Source organism: Helianthus annuus, chromosome 16 (genome assembly GCF_002127325.2).
Source record: "Helianthus annuus cultivar XRQ/B chromosome 16, HanXRQr2.0-SUNRISE, whole genome shotgun sequence".
In the NCBI taxonomy this organism is placed as follows: domain Eukaryota; kingdom Viridiplantae; phylum Streptophyta; class Magnoliopsida; order Asterales; family Asteraceae; genus Helianthus; species Helianthus annuus.
In genome coordinates this window covers 91,275,770-91,300,074 of record NC_035448.2, presented here as the reverse complement: position 1 = coordinate 91,300,074, position 24,305 = coordinate 91,275,770, and the positions used below count along the sequence as shown (strand labels likewise).

At 39.1% G+C, this 24,305-nt stretch overlaps 1 long non-coding RNA gene and 1 other non-coding gene across 2 annotated transcripts; one reads left to right on the top strand and one right to left on the bottom strand.

Moving 5' to 3' along the window:
- Nucleotides 1–10,705: 10,705 nt before the first annotated feature.
- LOC118488510 lies at nt 10,706–10,812 on the bottom strand. The gene has a single exon (XR_004885051.1). It is a non-coding gene; the product is annotated as a small nucleolar RNA R71 (small nucleolar RNA).
- Nucleotides 10,813–20,292: 9,480 nt separating this feature from the next.
- On the top strand, nt 20,293–21,668 carry LOC110926796. The gene is made up of 3 exons (XR_002585399.1): nt 20,293–20,381; nt 21,194–21,435; nt 21,536–21,668. It is a non-coding gene; the product is annotated as an uncharacterized LOC110926796 (long non-coding RNA).
- The last annotated feature ends 2,637 nt before the right edge of the window (nt 21,669–24,305 follow it).

Here is a 24,305-nt window from a genome sequence, read left to right as displayed (position 1 = left end):
TATTTTTCACCCATTATTTTAGTAACAAGCTCGGTTTTTCGCAAGCTCGTTCTTTTATGAGACTAAAGAATATATATATATATATATATATGATGAAGTTAAAAACAAACAAAGCTATGCAAACAAAAGCTTGTTTGGAGAAATACTTCAAAATAAAAAGTCACTAAAAACAAAGTGTTTTACGAAAAACCGACGCTCTTTACGCTTTTCGCCCGTTTTACTAACCACTAACCCAACCACCCACCTTTAGCCCAAGCCTAACCCTTCACCCGAAAAAGTCCTCTTGATATTTACAAAGGTATAAAGTTAAAAAGGAGGAGGATTGATTGCTTGGCAAGCCTATGGTAGGCGTAAGTTCCATGCCGCTCTCGAGTGATTCACTAAAAATACACCTTCGGCCGAGTGTTGAGTGATTTCTCCCGTGAGGTATGTGAACTTGTATATAAATGAAATTTTAAAAAGGCATGTTATGCCCAAATAAGTAATTTATCTTATGAAACGTTCTAAATAAATCATAACGAATAGGATTGTAAATAAATAAAAATAAAACCCAATAAAATCTTGGATTCCCGACACTCAAAGACAAGCCCAAAAACCTTCTCTTCTACCCATTCCATTTGGGAGTGTAAGCCACATATTAAAGAGTTTTGCTTGAGGACAAGCAAAAGTTCAAGTGTGGGGGTATTTGATGTGTGTAAAATGCAACATATAAATTACATCAAATAAGGCATAAAACTAACCCTTTTTAAGTACTAATGTTGGAAAAAGAGTGTTTTTGTCTTCCTTTTGTATTTTCAGGATGAAATGAGCTCAAATTCACAAAAGAAGCAAAAAGACAGCTAATTCTAACATAAATACAAGAAAAGGAACAAAAGTAGATTGCCCGAACCCTCAACGGCATCCTCCCAAGCAAAGAAAAGAAAACAGAAGCCTGAACACGCCCCGTGCTCAGCCAGCACGGAGCCGTGCCCAAGAAGCAGCAGAAAAGACAAACCTGTAGAAGCTTCTATTGCCCACCACGGGGCCGTGTCCAGTGAGCACGAGGGCGTGGCGAAAGTACAGCAGGCGCATTAATTGTAATTGCGAATTACAATTAATGAAGAGAGAGAGTGTCAGACGGGCACGGGGGCGTGTCCAGCGGACACGGGGCCGTGCCCAGCCTTCTGTTCAGCCTATAAATAGGAGTGCTTGGTTTCATTCCAACTCATCCCTTGGCACACCACCTCTCTCACACTTCATCCACCACCCACCACCACCATAACACCATCATCCACCACCATCATCCATTGTCCATCGTAGAGTGTGTGAGTCGTCTTGGGATCCAAGATTGATCGTAAGAGTTCTTGACAATCAAGGCCATGTTTGCCTAAGTCTCTTACATCACTTGGTGAAGACAAGTGTTTAGTATAATACCTTTTATTTTTAATCTTTTGCACTTTTTATTTGGTTTTGTATTAATGACTTTAATAACTAGTTACTTATGTTGAAGGTGATCTTTCCTTATCGTTTGTCCGTGGTGTCTTGGCATTATTTTACTGTCTATATAAAATAAAAGATTTTCACCATTCATATCTCCACGGTCTATATGGAGGTATGTTGGCTACCTGGTCGGGGGTTAAGGGAACGGTTCTGTAAGGGTCTTGCCCTTGTTCAGCGTTTAGAGGTCCTGCAAGGGACCTGGGTCAAATTTAGTAGGATCTCCTTCAATGCCCATAGGTATTGGATGGCGGGGATCCAAACTCTTTGACCCCCTCATAAGTTAACTACTATTAATACTATAACCCGGCTATTTAGGACTGTATCCCTGCTGACTCAGACTACTTAGCCGAGGGTAACGTCACCGCCAAAAGCGGGGCCTACCATAATTTGCATTAATAACTTAATTCATTATCTTCCAATAATCCAACCCTTTAGGATTGTATCCTTGCTGGCTCAAACTACTGGGTTGAGGGTAACGTTGCCTTCAAAAGAGGGGCCTACTACAATAACTAAGATAATCTCTTAAACAAGTGCAAAAGTGCGAAAATAATCAAAGGTTATACTAATACACGAGTCGGATCCAAGTGATTCATCTTGTCTATCTGTTTTTATTTTATTTTTATTTTTCAGCATTTAGTTAGTTTTTATTTTCTTAGTTTAAAAACCTTTTCTAACTTTTTGATTTGATTAGACGTTGAGGATAAACCGGTATTAAAAGCTCTTGTGTCCTTGGACGACCTCGGTATCTTACCAACACTATACTACGTCCACGATGGGTGCACTTGCCCATATGTGTGTTTAGTGTTAGTAAATATCGTGTTTTATAAATTTAAAACTTGGCTAAAGGTGTAAAAAAGGGCTTAATTATACATTAAAAATATATTACACTACACATGCATCAGTGCCGCATATCCTCATGTGTGCCACACACTTACACTTGGGCTATACATCGTTTGGACCGCACACTTATATATGATATATTGTGTCGCATCGTTACTGTATACTCTTGGGCTTTCGTTATATATCCACATGTTTTGATGGGATACGTGATATCTTTAATTGATGTGCTACTTGCTAAGATACGTGTAGAACAATACGTGCATTACTTGCATACGAACCTAATAAATATTGGTAACCATAATAGGGTGTGGTTGACCAACGTAACACAAGTAATTTATCTGCCGAGCAAAGCAAAGGTGAGTTCAGACACTCTACTAAAAGCATGTATTCCCGGTGGTTGGAACAAAACGGGCAACACTTTCCCTGGTTTAGGATTGCCTAGTTTTCCTGGTTTGGAATGCTATTTATATTTCATGACTTAGTATACTAAACAAAACTCTATCACGAAGTCCCCACTTACTATATCGAATAATCTCCGAGGCCTGGCGAACAGGATATTAGTTGATAGCGCTATTAGGTTTCACTAACCTTACACCGTGCCTTTTGAGGACGGGTGTGAACTACTATGCCTTGGCAACCGTCAATGATGATAGACATTTACAAATGGGGCAACAACAGTACAACAGTCGCAAGTGTTCGGTATTACGGAGTTTAGTAGCTTAGAGATGGGATAGCTCCCCATAACATGATTGTAAATAAGTAATTTAACAACATAAGTTTTTGGAAATAAAACTGGAAACCCATCAACTCGCCAACTTTATGTTGACATATGTTGACACCCTACTACATGCTTTGCAGGTTGCTTGGTACAGCTATGAGGGATGTTGCAATCGGCTGGAGTGGGTGGTTTGTAAGCTTCATGTTAACTTATAATTAAGGAACTTGTGGTTTTAAGTTATAATGGGTTTTCTTTATATTTCCGCTGCTAAATTAAACTGTGTTTTTTGACTTTTAAACATTGATTACCAATCGTGTTGATCAGGATAATTTATAACTTACGTAAATGGTTTAACATGATTAGTGACTAGATCCTGGTCAGTCACACGCCTCACAGTAGTACTCTGCATGTGGATTTTGAGGGTGTGACAGATTGGAATCAGAGCCATTGGTTATAGTGAACTCGGTTTTAAAAAGAAAGTCTTTAGAGGAAAACCAGACTATAATCATTCTTATTGAAAACCACAACGACACCGCACGCCGGATTGTAAGGTTCGTCAGACTTAGATGCTTACATGGTAATTGTAATTATCGGCACTTACTTGTACATAATATATGTGGATATATATGTATGTGTATATTTGGTATTCAATACTGTGATTCATACACGAACAAAACTATGCAACCATGATATGCATTAAGTAGGAGTGAATTCTCCTAACTCTATTTCGAAACCGTAACACACTAAGGGCGGGTCCTAGAGGGAGGCCACAAGAGTGAAATATCAAAGGAGAGTCATCCATAAATCACGCGTTATTAGAAAAACAAGCTGTTGTGGCACACAACACCACAACTTGGTCACGTACACGGAACAACTGTAGGCATCGGTGCTCGGAACGCAAAGCAGTTACGACACACTCGCACTCAAAATCAAGAATGGTAAGCGAAACACGAAGTGTCTAGCGAAGCTGAGAAGTACCGACAACATCATTTACTCTCTTTTGTTCATATACTTCTTCCTCTAACCTAGAAGAAGAGATTTGTTCCCTTGTCTGATTGAGTTCTACTACATGACTAGAACTGTTTTAACCATGCCTGAACTATTCTATTTCTTGTTTACTTGTAACAGGTATGAAAAGTATACGTGGTATATACTTTCTCATGGTGGTACGGCTACTCTCATTACCCTGCCATGTGTTTAACTTTTGGATCAACCTGATTTATACCTTGGCATACCCAACTCAGCAAATGGATGTCTCCTAATGATTCGGTGGTTTTAGAGACATTGGAGGATGAAGATACGAATTAGCCAGCCCACAGTAAACGCAATGATCTAAAAAAATTACCTTACCCCCTACGTTGCAAGAGTCGTTATCCCATGAGAGAATTCTTTTTCATGATATATTGGAACCTTTTAACGACCCAAACATTATTTCAAATTCATTCACACGACTTACAACAAACCCTTATAATTTGATTGCTTACCAACTTGATAAACCGCAAACTCATTTAAGAACATAGATCAAGGTGAATTACTCCTCTCTCACACACGGCCTAGCTCGAAAACTTTGACAGACATTTTAGCGAACCTTAACATTACAAACTAGTGCTATAACCATCCTTCTTTGGCTAATTTTTCTTGTATCGACACCATCGACGTAACACATTTATTGACAAATAGCGTTCTTTATTTGTATTTACACTACTTGCATACGACCGACTACATCTGCGATATCAGATAAACCCTTACTACTAATCCTAAAATTTTTACAAACTACATCAAGTTGAATGCGTCGAATTTGACTACATCTTAGGATGTTTCCCATGTCTTATCTTGTTATGCTTCATAAACACTATCATTTTTTCTGACACTATCTTTGTGCGAAATTTCGCTTGAATGAATTTCCCCCTGCGTAAATTACTCAAGGAGCAACGAGCCATGGATACCTTAGAGATGAAGATATCTCAAGCACTGCCTTTAGAACTTGATATGACCAATATGAGTTTCTGGCCATGTCGTTTGAATTAACCAACACACCTTCAGATTTCATGAAACTCATGAGCCATGTGTGCAAACTCTACCTTGACAAGTTTGTCACTTGTTTTCCTTAATGACCTCTAAATCTACTGTGAGAGCCAGTAGGAACCCGAGCAACCTATACACTTTACCTTGGAACTTCTACGAAACTGACAACTCTACGCTAGGTTTCCAACATGCGACTTTTGGCTTCGTGAAGCCCACTTTTCTCGATCACGTGCTCAACCCCTCACTGCTTAGCTCGAAAGAGTATCACCTACCAGTAGAGAGATGCCTAAGAATCCGCGATTCCAGCAATTTAAGGATAAGCTATGGAGTACACCTATTCTACCCTACCCGAAGGCACTGATGGCCTTATTGTCTACTGCGATACGCCCATTCAGGTACTCGGTTGTGTGTTGATGTGACGCAAGAAAGTCATTGCTTAGGCGTCCCAACAACTCAAAATCCACGAAAAGAACTACACTATTCACGACCTACAGCTGGGAGCTGTAGTTTTCACACACAAGATATGGAGGCATTACTTGTATGGTACTAAGTGTACGATTTATACCGATCACAAGAGTCTCCGACACGTCCCCGATCAGAAGGAATTAAACACGCGACAATGTCGGTGGTTCGAATTCTCAAACGATTATGAAAGTGTGATCAAGTACCATCCATGCAAGGCAAGCGTTGTAGCCGATGCCCTTGGCCGAAAGGAAGCTAAACCTAAGCGTATCCACGCGTTACAACCTACCATTCATTCTAGCCTTCCTGAACAAATCCGAAACACACAAGTCGAGGCCATAAAGAAGGAAAATCTCCTTGCTAATGTAACATTTGTTCCTGTAATCATTGTGAACAGTTCAATTATCAATAAAACAATGTTGTTTGATCCCAATGTTTGTTTGGTTGTGTTTTACACTTTTCGCATTTTGACTTTTGTTTAATTTCAAACTCTACATCGTTTTCTGAAGGATTATACACTAACTGGTGCTTAAACGTACCCAGTTTAACGCGACAAATACTCCGGAACATCAACATATACTCAACATACCTTAAATAACCTTTACATAACTTAGAAATAAGTTTTGAAGGCTTTGGTATAGCAAAAACAAGTTAATTCGCTTACAGGGACTAAACTTGACAAACTGCGAAAGTATGCCAATTTAAACTGTAACGAACATTCCGGAACATGTCCATAAGTTAAACATACCATAAATATCCTTTACATAGCTTAGAAATAGGCTTTGAGGGGTTTGGTATGCTAAAACAAACTTTTGGAACATTCAGGGGCTAAAAGTGTCAAAAAGTGCACAAGTTTGCACTTTCGCGCATAACTTACGTTCTGAATACATCCGGACATCCAAAGATTTATGTAAGCATCCTAGTATTATGCCTTAGTGTTTGGCATGAGAAAAATCCATTCGTCGCGCAATTTGGATCGTCTTTCGCGCTTATGCGCATTCCGTCGTAATTAACCGAACATCGCGACCGTACGGCCAAACGAACCAACATCCGACATATTTTTGAACACATTTTAAGTTCCCTATACTTTAACTTCATTTTAGAACTTTGAAATGAGGTTAACGGGGCTTAAACGTGCCAAAAACGCACCAAAAACCAAGTTTTGGTGCTGCAGGGACCAAAATGGTAAATCTGCCAAACTAGGGGCTTACGGACCGTAAGCCAAAGCCCATACGGTCCGTAAGGGGTCCCCAGTACAGCAGAACCCACATTTAATGCTGATTGGCTCTTCAAATGGCGAAAGGTCCAATTGCCTTTTCACCCAATCAAAGGCCAAGGGCCATATTCAGTGAACCTAACAATTTGACACATGTACGCACAAGATCGTGGCACGTTATTTGAGAAACGATCCTAACGATTTCACTTTTCCTATAAATACCCCCCCCCCCCATTTTGCTCAAAACCCACACAATCTGATCTTAAGGCTCTAAGTTGGAACCATTGTTTCATACCTGAGCTATTTTGATCTAGATTAGCATTCGGGGACCCTCCGTAAGTGTTCTTTCATTCTTTTATTCGCTTTTCGAGTCCGAAAGTCGACGTTTTGTTGACTTTCTGCATTGACCAGCTTATGGTCGATGCGAAGTTCATGGAACTTCATAACGTGAGCGTGATCACGATGGTTATAGTCCGTAGTGACTATACCTACTGGTCACCACGTTATCTAGGCTCAGTGACGAGTCGTAGTTTCGGCCAAAATGCGCATTCTTGCGTATTTTGTAACCAAACTACTCGTGAGCATCAAAGCCGTTTGTTTTGATGCCAAACCTGTTTTCTAAACTTAGTTAAGCATGTTCTAACATGCTTAGCTCGTCACTTTTAGTTTAGTGCTTATATAGGGTCGTAAGGTAAGCGATCTAAACAATCGCTTATACTTTCGAACCTGACCCATTTGGTCGATCCTTAGGATCCGACCAAACACATTAGGTGACCATAGCTATAACCTTCCGAGGTTATACCTTGTGGTCACGATGTTAGGCGTTCCAGACGCGTTCTACGCGAACGACGCGTAAGGTAGCATAAGCTACCTAAACGGGTCGTGATGGGTCGCAAGCACTTAGGTTAAGTTTCATTTTAGTATGTAGGCTTTGTTAAACCATATTACACGAGTCTCTATACTCGTTTGGTTTACGAACCCGCATACTATCCGATCCTTCCGATTTGGTCCGGTATCTTGACATAGCTACCTATTAGGTGCCGTTTGATATTCCGTGATCTCTAGCATTATTTGGTTATTATACAAGAACTACAAAGCAATCTCAGGTGAGTACATTGAACCCCTCTTTTACTGTTTTCTAAACTGTTTTGGGGTGAAACACATGTGCCTATCTGTTACTTTCATGCTTTACATGTTTTCACAACATATGCCTGCTATGTTGTTAGTACATTATAGTACACGATTTCATTACATTTTATGCTATGTATGCCCATTGTGTGCGTACTTAGTACATTGATTTATATTACATTTCTGTTGCATATGTTTACTCAGCATATGGACACATTGATTTACATGAACATTTCTGTTGCATATGTGATGTGTGTAAAATGCAACATATAAATCACATCAATTAAGGCATAAAACTAACCCTTTTTAAGTACTAATGTTGGAAAAAGAGTGTTTTTGTCTTCCTTTTGTATTTTCAGGATGAAATGAGCTCAAAATCACAAAAGAAGCAAAAAGACAGCTAATTCTACCATAAATACAAGAAAAGGAACAAAAGTGGACTGCCCGGACCCTCAACAACACCTCCCAAGGCAAAGGAGAAGAAACAGAGTCTGAACACGCCCCGTATCCAGCGAACACGGGGGCGTGCCCAGGAAGCAGCAGAAAAGACAAACCAGTAGAAGCTTCCATTGCCCACCACGGGGCCGTGTCCAGCGAGCACGGGGGCGTGGTGAAAGTACAGCAGGCGCATTAATTGTAATTCGCAATTACAATTAATGAGGAGAGAGAGTGTCAGGCGGGCACGGGGCCGTGTCCAGCGGACACGGGGCCGTGTCCAGCCTTCTGTTCAGCCTATAAATAGAGGAGCTTGGCTTCATTCTCTCTCATCCCTTGGCACACCACCTCTCTCACACCTCATCCACCACCCACCACCACCATAACACCATCATCCACCACCATCATCCATTGTCCATCGTAGAGTGTGTGAGTCGTCTCGGGATCCAAGATTGATCGTAAGAGTTCTTGACAATCAAGGCCATGTTTGCCTAAGTCTCTTACATCACTTGGTGAAGACAAGTGTTTAGTATAATACTTTTTATTTTTAATCTTTTGCACTTTTTATTTGGTTTTGTATTAATGACTTTAATAACTAGTTACTTATGTTGAAGGTGATCTTTCCTTATCGTTTGTCCGTGGTGTCTTGGCATTATTTTACTGTCTATATAAAATAAAAGATTTTCACCATTCATATCTCCACGGTCTATATGGAGATATGTTGGCTACCTGGTCGGGGGTTAAGGGAACGGTTTGGTAAGGGTCTTGCCCTTGTTCAGCGTTTAGAGGTCCTGCTTGGGACCTGGGTCAAATTTAGTAGGATCTCCTTCAATGCCCATAGGTATTGGATGGCGGGGATCCAAACTCTTTGACCCCCTCATAAGTTAACTACTATTAATACTATAACCCGGCTATTTAGGACTGTATCCCTACTGACTCAGACTACTTAGCCGAGGGTAACGTCACCGCCAGAAGCGGGGCCTACCACAATTTGCATTAATAACTTAATTCATTATCTTTCAATAATCCGACCCTTTAGGATTGTATCCTTGCTGACTCAAACTACTGGGTTGAGGGTAACGTCGCCTTCAAAAGAGGGGCCTACTACAATAACTAAGATAATCTCTTAAACAAGTGCAAAAGTGCGAAAATAATCAAAGGTTATACTAATACACGTGTCGGATCCAAGTGATTCATCTTGTCTATCTGTTTTTATTTTATTTTTATTTTCAGCATTTAGTTAGTTTTTATTTTCTTAGTTTAAAACATTTTTCTAACTTTTTGATTTGATTAGACGTTGAGGATAAACCGGTATTAAAAGCTCTTGTGTCCTTGGACGACCTCGGTATCTTACCAACACTATACTACGTCCACGATGGGTGCACTTGCCCATATGTGTGTTTAGTGTTAGTGAATATCGTGTTTTATAAATTTAAAACTTGGCAAAAAGTGTAAAAAGGGCTTAAATATATATCTAAAAATATAACACACTGACACGCATCAAGTTTTTGGCGCCGCTGCCGGGGACACAAGGATTTTAAGAAAGTTAGGAATCAACAGCCTAATCATATTTTTTATTTTTCTTTAATTTTTTTTTTTGGATTTTTCTTAAATTTTCAGCTTCTGCAGAGCTCAGCACGGGGCCGTGCCTGGTCGAACACGGGCCGTGCTCAGCAACGTTACTGGCAGTTTTTTGTTTTTCAAGTTACAGAAAGCTGACCACGGGGCCGTGCCGGTGCAACACGGGGCCGTGTCCAACTTCCAGTAACTGGGATCTGAAAAACAATCACTGTAATTCCGACCACGGGGCCGTGTTCGCTCAACACGGGGCCGTGGTGAACCTTCTGACCAACATTCTTTTTCTGTTTTTATTGCAGGACTTGGAACCCGACGCCATCCTCACGTAGTGTATGAGCTCCGGTTCCAATAAAGACATAAAGGAACCGCTAGAAGAACCCGAACGCTTTCTCAGAAAAAGGTTAAAAGCCAAAAACCAAGAGAAGGTTTCGGGTGATCCACCCCCAATGGCGGACCAACGTACCCTTATGGATTATCTACGGCCCACCGTAGGTAATCTAGGCGCCGCTATCAATGCTCCGAATGTCGAAGCCAATAACTTCGAACTTCGACCGCATTTGATACAAATGCTCCAAAACTCCGCAACTTTCCACGGGCTTGCGGACGAGGATCCTCATCTACATATAACTAATTTCTTAGAAATATGTGATACCTTTCGGATCAATGGAGCATCAAACGACGCCATCCGCCTCCGTATGTTTCCATTCTCACTAAAAGACCGAGCGAAAGCTTGGCTCAACACCCTCCCAGCTGGATCGGTAAACACCTGGGATGAACTAGCCCAAAAGTTTCTATATAAGTATTTCCCTCCTTCTAAAACTGCTAAATTAATGGCTGAAATTAATACATACTCACAAGAGGACGGGGAATCCTTATATGAAACATGGGAAAGGTTCAAGGAGCTATTACGCAAGTGTCCCCATCACGACCTCGCAATATGGCAACAAGTATCCACTTTCTACAATGGATTGTTGCCACACACTAGGCAGACACTTGATTCTAGCTCCGGGGGACTTTTAGGTAATCGACGCCCACACGAAATATATAATCAGATTGAGGAAATTGCTCAAACCAATTTTCAATGGCACACTCCCCGGGGAAATAAGTCTATCGCCCCGGGCGCCCATAAGGTCGACGAAAGCACCTCTTTACAAGCCCAAATCGAGGCCCTTTCTTCAAAAATAAAAAAATTAGAAATGATAAAAACAGTCTCGGTTATGGCTTGTGAAGGGTGTGGTGGGTCACATGAAAATTGGAGTTGCATGAAAGAAACGGACGATCAACAAGAAATGGTAAACTACATTGATAATAGACCTAGGCCGTCGGGTCCTCCAACGGGAACTTACAACCAAGGATGGCAAAATCACCCAAACCTTGGTTGGAGGGAAACCGACAATAGTAGTAACCAACAAACCCAACGAACAAACTTTCAGCAATCAAGAAATGAGTCACAAAATTTCACTCAACAACAAGGTGGACGAGAAAGGCTCGAAGATACTCTATCTCGCCTCGTCTCTGACACTGATAAGAAAAACTCGGAAAGATTTCTACAATTAGAATCTAATTTTAGGAATGAACAAGCTAGCATTCAAAACATAGAAAAACAAATAAATCAACTAGCACAAAATTTTTCCGAGAGACCGCAAGGCGCATTACCTAGCAATACCGAAACAAACCCAAAGGCGCAAGTTCACCTCATCACACTACGAAACCGCACCGTAGGGCCTGCAGAAGTACCTCCACCAACGGAAGAAACAACGCCAACACATCTGCAGGAAAAGAACTCTCCCCCATCACCAGAGCCTACCAAGGCTCCTCGAGTTCCGTACCCCGGTAGGTTAATTCGTCAAAAGACCAATGAGCAGTTCGCAAAATTTGAAAGTCTGTTAAAACAATTGCATGTCAATATTCCTTTTATCGAAGTCCTAACCCAAATGCCCAAATACTCTAAATTTATGAGGGACTTCCTTACACATAAAAAGAAAATTGAAAATTTGCAATTAGTTAATTTAGGCGAAGAATGCTCTGCCCTCGTACTCAATAAACTACCCCAAAAGAAAATCGATCCCGGAAGTTTCACGATTCCATGCTCAATAGGGGAATCACCAGTTCGCAATGCCTTGGCCGACTTAGGGGCTAGCATTAACCTCATGCCCTCATCGATGTTCAAAAGGCTTGGCTTGGGAACCACGAGCCCTACAAAAATAAGCATACAACTCGCTGATCGATCAGTCAAGTTCCCACAAGGTGTCATCGAGAATGTCTTGGTAAGGGTAAGCAGATTCGTTTATCCAGTTGACTTTGTCATACTCGACATGGAGGAAGACACCGAGGTCCCCCTTATCCTAGGAAGACCCTTCCTTGCCACAGCACAAGCAGTGGTAGACATGAATGACGGGACACTGACTTTGAGATATGGGGACAATGAGGTGAAGTTCGGAGTTGGGAAGAAAATAGAGGACGACGACCCGGTCAATTACATGAAGGTTATTGATTCAAGCTTGGATGCCGCTCTCCGACGGTGTAACTTGGGAAGCAAGGCACTCCACTCAGAAGATATATAACCGGGAATCGGGTCTAGCCAAGGACCCTTATAAACGTGGCGCACCACGGAGGCATTCCGCGGATCTATCCTTAGTTTAGTTTAGTTTAATCTTTTAGTTTTTGCAGAATAAAACACACTCATGGTGGTAATGGATGAAAAAGGGAACGAGGAAAATGGAACCATGCACGAAGAACAGAGCAACCCGACAAAAATCTCCATCACAGAAGGCTCAACACGGGCCGTGCCAAACCAACACGGCCCCGTGCTGAGCCCCTGCAGAAAATCACCCAGTTCAGGTAACTGGACACGGGCCGTGTTCAGCGGACACGCCCCCGTGTCCAGGCTTCTGTTTCAATTCTGAAATTTTTGTTACTGGCACTTGACCACGGGGCCGTGCCCGGTGAACACGGGGCCGTGTCCAGGATGCCAGTAACATAAATCTTTGCTTTTTAACCCACTTTTATACATTCTAATCAACCAAAAACATTATTTTTGGACACATTGAGGACAATGTGTAATTTAAGTGTGGGGGAGATGCTAAAACCTTGAAATTTTGCAAAATCCTAAACACAAGCCTTACACAAAACTCTATTGGAACCGCTAAACACCCCAAATTTTTTTTCAAAAACTTTTTCATTTTTTTTACTTGTCTTAGTTTAAGTTGGGAATAACAAGTTCTAAAAAGGTTATATTTTTACAAGTTTACAACCGATAGCGTCGTGATAAAAAAGGAACCAACATAAGAAAATTATGAAACGGTATAACAAGTCTAGTTAAAAATTCGATTATATATGCTTGGTCACATTAAAAACCCATTCCCACAAAAGTGAGTTTTGAGCATTTATTGAGCATAAAAATACACATATTTAGATTAAATGCTCATTTTTCGTTTCTTGTGTGAATAGCCGCTCGGTCCTTACAAAACTAGAACTTGCCACGACGATACATTCCCGGTCCTTACCAACTTAAACCCAAGTAAGTAAATGATGGAGGCATTAGGACTAACCATTTTTTCTTTCAAAACCATTATTTTTCATTTTTTTTACCTACCCAAAATCCCCCTAGATAGCCCCTTTGAGCCTAAACCTTTCATTTCATTACCCCAAAACCCTTTTTACCCACCAAAAAACCTTTTTATTTATTTTTATTTTAGTAACAAGTTCGCTTTTTCGTAAACTCACCTTTTTATGTGACGACTAAAAAAAAAAAATATTTGATGATGAAGTCAAAAACAAACAAAAGCTATAAAAGCTTGTTTGGAGAAATACTTCAAAATAAAAAGTCACTAAAAATAAGGTACTTCACGAAAACCGACGCTTGTTACGATTTTCGCCCTTTTTACTAACCACTAACCAACCACCCACCTTTAAACCCAAGCCTTCACCCAAAAGTCCTCTTGATATTTACAAAGGTAAAAAGTTAAAAAGGAGGAGGATTGATTGCTTGGCAAGCCTATGGAAGACGTAAGTTCCGTGCCGCTCTCGAGTGATTCACTAAAATATACACCTTCGGCCGAGTGTTGAGTGATCTCCCGTGAGGTATGTGAACTTGTATATAAATGGAATTTTAATAAGGCATGTTATGCCCAAATAAGTAATTCATCTTATGAAAAGTTCAAAATAAATCATAACGAATAGGATTGTAAATAAATAAAAATAAAACCTATAAAAACCTTGGATTCCCGACACTCTAGGACAAGCTAAAAAAAAAAAAAAAAACTTCTCTTCTACCTATTCCATTTGGGAGTGTAAGCCACATTTAAAGAGTTTTGCTTGAGGACAAGCAAAAGTTCAAGTGTGGGGGTATTTGATGTGTGTAAAATGCAACATATAAATCACATCAATTAAGGCATAAAACTAACCCTTTTTAAGTACTAATGTTGGAAAAAGAGTGTTTTTGTCTTCCTTTTGTATTTTCAGGATGAAATGAGCTCAAAATCACAAAAGAAGCAAAAAGACAGCTAATTCTACCATAAATACAAGAAAAGGAACAAAAGTGGACTGCCCGGACCCTCAACAGCACCTCCCAAGGCAAAGGAGAAGAAACAGAGTCTGAACACGCCCCGTGTCCAGCGAACACGAGGGCGTGCCCAGGAAGCAGCAGAAAAGACAAACCAGTAGAAGCTTCCATTGCCCACCACGGGGCCGTGTCCAGCGAGCACGGGGGCGTGGTGAAAGTACAGCAGGCGCATTAATTGTAATTCGCAATTACAATTAATGAGGAGAGAGAGTGTCAGGCGGGCACGGGGCCGTGTCCAGCGGACACGGGGCCGTGTCCAGCATTCTGTTCAGCCTATAAATAGAGGAGCTTGGCTTCATTCTCTCTCATCCCTTGGCACACCACCTCTCTCACACTCATCCACCACCCACCACCACCATAACACCATCATCCACCACCATCATCCATTGTCCATCGTAGAGTGTGTGAGTCGTCTCGGGATCCAAGATTGATCGTAAGAGTTCTTGACAATCAAGGCCATGTTTGCCTAAGTCTCTTACATCACTTGGTGAAGACAAGTGTTTAGTATAATACTTTTTATTTTTAATCTTTTGCACTTTTTATTTGGTTTTGTATTAATGACTTTAATAACTAGTTACTTATGTTGAAGGTGATCTTTCCTTATCGTTTGTCCGTGGTGTCTTGGCATTATTTTACTGTCTATATAAAATAAAAGATTTTCACCATTCATATCTCCACGGTCTATATGGAGATATGTTGGCTACCTGGTCGGGGGTTAAGGGAACGGTTTGGTAAGGGTCTGGCCCTTGTTCAGCGTTTAGAGGTCCTGCTTGGGACCTGGGTCAAATTTAGTAGGATCTCCTTCAATGCCCATAGGTATTGGATGGCGGGGATCCAAACTCTTTGACCCCCTCATAAGTTAACTACTATTAATACTATAACCCGGCTATTTAGGACTGTATCCCTGCTGACTCAGACTACTTAGCCGAGGGTAACGTCACCGCCAGAAGCGGGGCCTACCACAATTTGCATTAATAACTTAATTCATTATCGTTCAATAATCCGACCCTTTAGGATTGTATCCTTGCTGACTCAAACTACTGGGTTGAGGGTAACGTCGTCTTCAAAAGAGGGGCCTACTACAATAACTAAGATAATCTCTTAAACAAGTGCAAAAGTGCGAAAATAATCAAAGGTTATACTAATACACGTGTCGGATCCAAGTGATTCATCTTGTCTATCTGTTTTTATTTTATTTTTATTTTCAGCATTTAGTTAGTTTTTATTTTTCTTAGTTTAAAACATTTTTCTAACTTTTTGATTTGATTAGACGTTGATGATAAACCGGTATTAAAAGCTCTTGTGTCCTTGGACGACCTCGGTATCTTACCAACACCATACTACGTCCACGATGGGTGCACTTGCCCATATGTGTGTTTAGTGTTAGTGAATATCGTGTTTTATAAATTTAAAACTTGGCAAAAAGTGTAAAAAGGGCTTAAATATATATCTAAAAATATAACACACTGACACGCATCAATATGTTTACTCAGCATATGGACACATTGATTTACATGAACATTTCTGTTGCATATGTTTACTCAGCATATGGACACATTGATTTACATGAACATTTCTGTTGCATATGTTTACTCAGCATATGGACACATTGATTTACATGAACATTTCTGCTTCGTATGTTTACTTAGCATACTTAGTACGATTGTTTACATCACATGCCTTTATTTTGTTATGACATTTGGTTTGTTTAACATGGGACAATACATTCATTAACATTAGCTACGCCGTTCGTTAGTAGGTAGTGGTACCATAGGAATTGACAACTCCCATTCCTGAAGTTCTGGGTTTGATAGGACTGGAAGGAGTGACCGAATTCGATATACATAACTTAGATGAACCTTTAATTTGTTTAAGGGTTTATCGCCGTAGTCTCAAGGCTTGGATGTATGCATTGTTTACAATACCGCATAAATGTTAATATCAATAGAGCATGCATTTTTTCCATAGAACATAACGTTGATTTAAACCACGTGTTACTTCAACGACTTGTTTTGTGCATTTTACATATGGTTTAAGTTGATACATTTCGCTTACCATACATGATATATTTTGGGATACACATTACATGGTTTACATTGAACATAAACATTTGATATGGTTTACACAATAACACTTGACATTTGGCTTATACATTAACATATTGACATTGATGGTTTGGTTTGAGTAAGTGATTAAGTAACGAAGCGTGTGTAATATGATACAAGCATGGTGGATACGCCGCTGGTACTTCCTATATATAAGTGTTTGTATGGTATTACATATCGTAGCGTTATTTGAATCATTTCATTTTGAGACATAGAACATTTTATACAGATAACACGCTTTTCACAAGACATTGATTTACAAACAATTTATCTTATTCAACTCATTTTACTTGGTTACTCGTTTAACCTTGCATATCATCTGATATTATCGTTTTTTTCAAATAATTCACAAGACAAAGCAAAATACGAGGTTCATGACTAACATTTTCTCAAACATAAGTCATGAATCCCATTTTCACAAAAACTATGTATCTCACAGGCATTTTTATGCTGACGTACCTACTTTCACATGTGTTTTCAGGAGCTGTTCCATAGGACGATGAACACGACACTAGGGCGGACCTGTGCCTTAGAGACAAAAAAAAAAACTGAAGATAGAACTAGAATAACTGTGTTTTGAATTCTGTACTTCGTTTTAAGACAATGTAACACCCTTGTTTAATAAATAAAATGTAACTTTAATTTCCATGGTTGTATAACAATTAATTCTGTCCACAACACTCCCCGACGTTTTCCGCCGTGGTTGCATGTTACACGCGGTCGGGGTGTGACAGCTAAGTCCATGCGGGGCATGGGAAAGCAACTCGAACCCAAGGGTGACGACACCCACTATTACATGGAACATATATGAGTTCCATCCAACAGAGACCTACACGATCTCGTGATGGATGACAAATCGGTTGGAATTTGGAATAATTATGGTTAGGGTCTAGGGTTGATGGTGATTGTGGATTTGATGGAGAGATGGTGATGATGGATTAGGGTTAGGATTGTAGTAATTGATGACGAAGGATGACAAATATAGGCAGAGATGGATTGAGAGGTGTATCATGTCTCCAAGAATAATGGAATCCTTCAAAAGTTTGTAAACCCCTTTTAATATCTCCCCACTTGGGTTTAAAATCGTTCAAATAAACAAATAAACAAAAATCGGCGATGAGCAAGAGGGGGCGTCGCCGACGGCCAAGCCTGACGTCGGCGACGGGTCGTGCTTGTTCACTCTCCTGTCGACGCTCTATGCTACTGTCTAGGGTGTTTTCAAATGACGCGGGGCGTCGCCGACGGCCAAGGAGGGCGCCGGCGACGCGATGTCCACCTCCACTTTCTTGTTTTGTTCGTTTCGTGTACCCGGTTGACCCCGATCGCTTCCCGATGCTCCTTAATGCTTCCGATTAGCTCCTTAAACTCCGTTAGATCTGCAAAACACACTACAAATCAAAGTAGGCTATTCGAAACTAAAATTCATGTAAACACACGAACTTAATATGATAAAGCAATGGGTTTCCAACCACGTATCCCATCTCCACACTTATCTTTTGCTTGCCCTCAAACAATTCTGTTATACGCTTTCACATTGGTCAATCAAACAAATAGACACACTTCCCATTCTCAACGATTCAAGTTAAGGTATAATGTCATACCCGGTTCATAATTTTCACATTTCAAGAGTAATTAATGGATTTTTAAATTTTAACACGTGAAATGTTACCCAAGATTAACTCACCCTTTAAACCAGGACACCGTGCATATCCCTCACAATGTTCTCTCCACTTGGTTATGTATAACTAGCAATAATGCACTATTATCTGATAAAAATCACTCAAACTGATTAGAACACACATCCACATATGCTTGCAACTCAATCATTCTCCACCAATTTACACAAAAATGAGGCACAAGTCAAAAGGTCTTATACAGGTAGTAACGGGGCTAGGCTAAGGGTTTGGACTGGGAAATTATAGGTGGCTAAGGTGATAAAAATTTGATTTATATTAACAAACAAACTAAACTAATAGAATCAAACTGCAAGGTATAAATTTCGCCTTTTATTGAAAACGCACTACTAACTCTTTTGGACTTTTTCATAGCCATTTTCTACTATTTTTCATTGCATTTTCGGATTTTTTTTTCAATATAAACAAACCATCCTAAAATCGAATTTTCATCACTCGGGTTAAAAACAAAAAGGTTGAACATGTCAAAGGCTAAATGGGTTGATCAAACGAAAGGTGTAGGTTCAAAGTTGGTGAAGGGTTAAAATCTTAACTTGAGGTAAATATTGTTACTTATGCTTTTTAGATTGCTCAAAAGAGGATATTTTTTTTTTGAAATTTTCCCCATCCCAACACTTGAGGTAAATATTGTTCTCAATGTGGTGTTTAAATGAAGGGTTAAAATCTTAACTTTTTCTCCCCATCCCCACACTTGAGCTCAACATTGTCCTCAATGTGTAGTTTTTTGGATGGGGGCTTTTCAAAACGCAAGGGATATGACACGACTCTTCTCCCAAAATTTCACCCCAAACAAGAATGTAAAAGACCCATTCCACTTATTCTACTAACTAAATAATCAAAGTTAAAAGGAAACGTATGCACCTGGTTTTACTCATTCTTCGTGTGCTCTTCGATCTTTCCATGCGAATGGTCATACCAAAACGAACATAACTGTACCTACAATTCTCAATACTCGTGTAGAGGTGAACTTCTCACAGAAATCAAAAGCCATTAGATACTCTATTTTTACCATTTTTATGAAAATAAATTTACCAAGCCATTCGTCATTCAACTTTGATTTGTGGAAAATAATTTACAACAATAACAATCCCAACTCACTTTCGTAGTAATCATGACGGCATTTAGCACATGCACGCAAGCCCTTTAAACCCCCCAATAGCTTAGGAGGACGAGTAGGTCTCGTGAGGGTTATATAGGGAACACACCCACAACGTTCATTTAACTAATAAATTAAGATGCAAAAGAAAAGAAAATACAAAAGGAAAACTAAAATTAAAAATAAAAGAAAAATAAAAAAAACTAAAAATAATATAAAACATCATAGAACATACCTCACCCTATCGCTGATAACACTCGTTAGGGTCTACCGACGGGTATAGTTGATACGGGTAACCGGTGAGGGCCGACATCATTTCACTAAATTTTTCGAGCGGGCCCCCTTCAGCCGGCGGCGGCATCATGAACGGGATAAAACTAGATGCCACACCTTAAGGCCAATGAACATCCCTTTGGACGGACTGGGGCTGCTGCTGAATGGGGTCGTAGTTAGTCTAAGGGACGAACTGTTGATAATCACGCCCCGCCTCAAGGTCACGTTTATGCCGTTCTTGGTCACGTAAAAGGTGGACATTATTAATTGCCAGTTGTTGTTGTGTGCCCACCATTCTCCAACGCCTATCTTCCAAGGTGTTTTGCTCGATTCGGAGGTGTCTTGCTCGTCCTTCCACGCCCTCCTATGGGCCAACTCCGCAACCCGATGAGCCTCCCGCTCATTCCAAAAACTCTGCTGAGCCGACCAATACTTGGTTTGCTAGGCTCCCCATTCTTCCTGTTGCATCGTGAAGGGGAAGGGGCATGAAAGTTTATGCATACAACACGCATGCTGTTTTCAGGTAACTCTCACACCTTTTACCTCATACTTTGTCTCTTCCATATGAAAATGAATGGTTTAAGTTAAGTGGATATGTTTTACGGCAGTCCACTAGCAATTGATCGGTTGTCAAGTGGTCTATTTCAAGAGGTGATTACCACGAATCCCATTTCGGTGTCTGAAAAGAACTATTTACCACCGCTGACTGTCTTATTGGTAGCAAACCTACTTGGCGAGAGCATCTGGCGTGTGCATGATGATTACCCTGTAAGTATTGTTTTACATTTATATGCTTTTTCTAGAGCTGTAAAGATCGGCACTTGATTGGTTAGGTTGAGCTGACCTACAAACACTACTTTGTTTGTACTATTAAATTTTTTGTTAGCAGTTCGTGCATTTATCATTTACAATAATAACATTGATGATAATTCATGGTTTGTTTTATGGGTTAGTCTAAATGGGTTCGGGTCAGTTTTGGGTCGAACCCATGAAATGGGTGTTTGGGTTGATTTGCTGGGTTCGTGGGTTGATCGTTTAGTTACTCAAAAGAATTTTAACCGTGCGACTTAAATTTACGTGGTTTATATCCAGTTGAACCGAATAAAATGTGCGACTTAAATCTGCGACTTAAAGTTACATGGTTTATATATACAGTTGAACCGAATAAAATGATTACAAAGTTTTGTTATGCAAATATAACTAAAGATACCCAAAGATACCCAAAAACCAACCCGACTCATGCTTTTTGGGTGCACTATTTACAAATAGAGAAGTTTTTTTTTATGAAAACAATTAAAAACCAGTCAAGTATTACCCCTTTCAGATTGACCAGCTAAATAGAGAAGCAATTTATAGCTGGAAGTATTACCCCTTTCAAATACAAAATGGTTTAGTTAGAATCCAACTTCAAGTTATAATCCAAAGACTTTTTTGATATTCTTAATAAGTCTTTAGTTAGAATAATATCTTTTAACATATCTCAACCTTTTCAAAAAGCAAGTCATGTCAGGATCTTTTGTTTGACTTTTGTCCTTTTTTGTTTTTTTTACTACTTACTATGTACTGCTTTACATCTACAGGTGTAAAGCAATATTTTACTGTTGTCTCATGCTTGCTTCAGTCTCTATAAGTACTTCATCAAGCTCAACACTCTACAAACCCTCAACTACACTCAACTGACGTACTGCTTTTACATCTACAGCTGTAAAGCAAGATTTTACTGTTGTCTAAAAGAGAGCATGCTTCCTTCAGTCTCTACAAATACTTCATCAAGCTCAACACTCTACAAACACTCAACTGAGACGAATTAAACTTTCAAATTGTAAGTTTATCTTAGTTGAACTAAATCCTACTTTTAAATCTTGCATCAATTAAACCTTCAAAACATCAACCTAACAACTTCTATTTTACTTCGATTTCAGAATATATTGACTCTTTGCATCTGGATCTTGCGTTGTTTCTCGGCTCTCACATCAAGGTTTCACATTTTTTGTCGGCTTTTTACATCTGCCTCTTGCATTGTTGTAAGTTCTTCCAAATTTCTTGGTTTTTTTTGTAACTTTTAATTGTGGCTTTTAACTTTAGAAGGTTGTAAATGTTGAAATAACTGTGGTTTTTGAATATGTATTGTTTAACTGCCTCTTTGTTTTTTTTTATTAATTAGTTTTTGTTGTTGAATCCAGATGTATTGTTTAACTATCTCTTTGTTTTTTATTTAATTGAAAGGGTTAAAATCCTGTCAAAATTTTATCGGTTAAAGGTTCATTGTTTGATATACCTGTTTCCTAATCTTATTGTGTAAAATAATTTTCTTTTCAAAAGTATGTTATTTAACATGAGTTAAAAGGAAAACAATTTTAGTTCAACAAAAAACAGGTTCGTAAAAAACACCTATTGGGTTGGGTTCTTTTCAGAACCTCATTTTTATTCAGAACTTACAGAACTAATATGAACCACATGTTTTTATTCTAACTTTAATATAAAAAATAAATTACAAAGGATATAATAATAATATACCAAATAGTTTCTCTCTCCTATTAACTAATTAATTAATTATCTCTTTTTTTTAGATTCAATTTAAATTTAATTTATTCTCTCTTGCATCCCTTCAACTTTTATAGATTTCTTTCATTTTTTTTGTTGACCTCATTCAGTATCGTCTCTCTTTACACACACAAATATATATATCTTCAAACTGACTATTTAAAATCCATTATTTATTACTTTTATGCTAATCTGACACTAATAATACATTTTTCAAACTGACACTCTATTATATATGTTAATGTTTAACCTACGTGTAAAGATAATATTTACATATGTACACTGGTCATCAATTTCTTCAACTTGGCGTCTATTTACGTATATGCAAATGTTTAACATACATGTAAGTTGATTTAATATTGTTTATTTATATGCCTTTAAGTTCTCAATATATAAACTATTTACATATGTAATTCTTCAAAGTCATAATCAATCACTTCAATGTAAATATTCAGTTTCTTAGTCCTAGTGTGACAACCCTCATAAAACCAGGTATCCGTACGACTTAATTAGCTATTAACTGTTGCCTAATTACTGTGCTTAACTGAGATTTCTGATAAACTGCTACTTGATTGTTGGTACTTGTACATATCTGCATCATACTTTGATTTCCGTCACTACATTATTTATTTACTGAACTTTAGTGACAAACTTGATGCACAAGAAGCACAGTAGCACTAAACGGATACACAGTGAACATGCTGATATAACCAGCATCAGGCAGACACTGCCTCTAAAGGCCTGAATGAGCCAGAATTATTTTACTACACCCATAGTGTGTGTAGGGATACAAGGGTTGAATAGTTGCGTCTCTAGGAACAAGATACGAAAATTGGATGTGCCTAAAACGTACTTTAAGCATGAAACACAGCACTTTTATTTACACACGAGCTTCTAGCTAATTAATAAAGTGCCAAAATACAAGGAATTATTCCTGACACTTTGCTGAATAAGTTGTGTCGCTAAAAATATTACTTACGACGCTTAAAGGATATCTTAAGCACTTTAACGGATTCCTATCCGACCGAACAACCGGACAATACCCGGAACATAAAAATATTGCCAGGATTATTATTGGTATTTTTCTGAGCCAGTTAGGGTCCCTGATTACCCTAACACCCGCAATATAACACATTAAACAACTAACGGGGTTAGACCTTAAAGTAACCGACTTTAACTTAACTGAACTATAACTGAACGATCGAGACCCAACCGGGCGACCCCACACCCCTTGGGCCGGTTCCATTGGAATGGAACTAGACAAGTACACTTTTAATATTTTATATTTGATTACGCGGACATCTAAACGACTCGAGAACCGTTGGACGATGGAGCTTGAAATCTCTATAAATAACTCTCTCTCTCACTCACAAGAACACACACTCAAGAATCACCAACTCTCACTCTCTCTTGTCTCCCCCTCTCGGCCGAACACACCCACACTTATCCATCCATTTTTCGGTTTTGCTTCATCCATTCCAAGCATATACTAGTGTCGGGGATCACGTACAACGAAGCTTGGAGCAAACGGAAGCTAAAGGACCTCGTGCATTTGCTTTTATCCACGCCGTTTTCGACTAGATTCTTCCCTAGCCTTGAGCTAGAGGTATATTGTTTAAAACTCGTTTTTAATCATATCTAAAGTGGTTAAAAGGATTTTTGACGGATAAAAGTCGGTAACCCACTTCTTGAATCTAAAAAGTCTACTAAAACATGAAAATCGTTGGATAAAAGGTCATAACGCGTGTAAATGTCGTAGTATTTGAATATGTTGATTGTTAAGGCCCGATCTATGATGTGGTGGCTCTTATCATCGTTTAACCCGACTTTGTTAAGATCCCGTATCTTAACATAAGCTTGTTTCTAGCGGTCCGAGGGTTAAAAGGTGAAACTCCACCACACGGGAAACATGAACTTGTGTAAAAGTGTTTTAACATGAAAAATAGTATTTAAAACGAGCCGATCTACGTATGTACAAGTGGTATATTCGTAGGACCGGGTGTTGAGAAAATCATGTTTTATAAAAGTTGTATAACATGTTAACAATTGTGATTTTTATAGTCTACAAGTGTATAAACACTTGTGAAACGAAAGATCCGACAAAATAACCATTTTTACAAAAGTTGTCAGGAAGTTGTAAAGAAAGAA